The sequence below is a fragment of the Propithecus coquereli genome, unplaced genomic scaffold, assembly GCF_000956105.1.
Source record: "Propithecus coquereli isolate 6110/MARCELLA unplaced genomic scaffold, Pcoq_1.0 Scaffold341, whole genome shotgun sequence".
NCBI classification, from domain to species: Eukaryota; Metazoa; Chordata; class Mammalia; order Primates; family Indriidae; genus Propithecus; species Propithecus coquereli.
This window is the reverse complement of record NW_012149075.1, coordinates 2,718,661-2,720,349: the sequence shown is the minus strand read 5'-3', so window position 1 is coordinate 2,720,349 and position 1,689 is coordinate 2,718,661.

Here is a 1,689-nt window from a genome sequence, read left to right as displayed (position 1 = left end):
AAGACAGAAAATAAGCCTCTACCAGGAATAAATCATTTTTAACCAAGGAGTAAATGAGGGTAAAAACTTTCCGTGAAGAACTGAAGCTGGAGCGGTTACTTACAGAGTTGGCAATGACTCGCCACCTTGGACTCTGGCACAGCACAGCATTAATGTTTAACAGGACTCTTGTTACAGGAACAAAGTATCGCCCTTTTCTGTTTTTCTTGTGTTATTAGCTAAATGTATAATAAGTGATACTTGAAAATACTACAAAGAACTCAGTTTGATGGACTGATTGAAAAAAACACTAATTTTATTTTTATTAGTTTTAAAAACAAAACTTGTTACAATTAATCACGAAGCTTTCAAAAAAGGTTACATTCTGCTTTTGTCACCTTAATAGGACAAGGAATGTTTACATGTTCTCAAAACACAGGGGAGTCAAAGTTGAGAAATAACAATCACTACAAACTACGGACCGTCACTTCAAGCACACAGAAATACGGAATACGTGTACGTAAATTACTGACCAAGTTTTGAAGTACAATGAGTATCCACTACAGCTTAAAGTACCAGGCAAGTATTAATGACAGGCCCCCAAATATAACACAAGATCACACACACATTAGGTGAAATGATAAATTCAACTCCTGGGTTCAATAAAGGTCGAAGTAAAATGATTATGAAAGTTTTCTCAAACATGGAGGGGCTGCATGAGAGAGCAGAGACGTCCATCAATACCCACTTTGGGGTGAAAAGCAGCGGGCAGAATATGGCACAGTAACAGGAGCAGCCGCCTTTCTCTCTCCTCAGTCCCCAGTGTGAGTTAGGAAGACTGGGGACTAGATAGAAAACAATACAGAAAAACATGTATTATCTGCATAGATATGAATCTTTCATCATGACGAGAACGAACGTTCAGTCCAAGCTACACAGGAGTTCCAAGAGTTCACAGGATATGATGCTGTTGCCAAGGGAAATGTGGGTTTACAAGACAGACCTCCTGTCTAACTTACCATACAAAAGGTCTTTAAACTTTCATTTAAATGAGTAGAGACACTTCGACTCAACCCAAGGTTAGTTCTCCTTAACCTTGGCTAGAAACTCTACTTTGAACATGACAATTTTATGATCTTGGTCAGTGGACCTAGCAGTGCTGTTGCTGTAGGTTACCTTGTTGCTTGTACATTTGGTAATAACAACGCTCTCCAAATTACTATTTCCCCTTGATTCATGATTAAAGAAAACGATGGCATTCTGATGAAGATGTTCCAGCTGACTCGCACTCCCAGGGGAGTTTAAAAAACAAAGGAGTGTTTATCAAATTGTTAAGGTTCAAAAATCTTATTCTTTACATTTATTTAACTTTTAAACAGTGACCTTCTATAACATGTACGGCATGCCCCAGCTGGAGGCAACTATTTCCCCAAGTCTTTTGTTCCTTTATATTGTCACACTAATTATAAGTCATTTTTTTTCTTTACTACAGGAAGATATAAATGCAAATGTGCAAAACAGGAACACGTGGGGAGGAAGAAGGAAAGATGGACCAAGTTCACCCGTGTGGCAGCTGTGAGGTCCACGACTCCAGTGGACAGTGAACCTGACGCACCACAGAATGCAGTAAATTTTCCATTGCTTAATAATGTTTGAAATTTTCCTTTTTAAAATAAATCTATGGTCTGTAAAAGAGTCTATATGAAAATA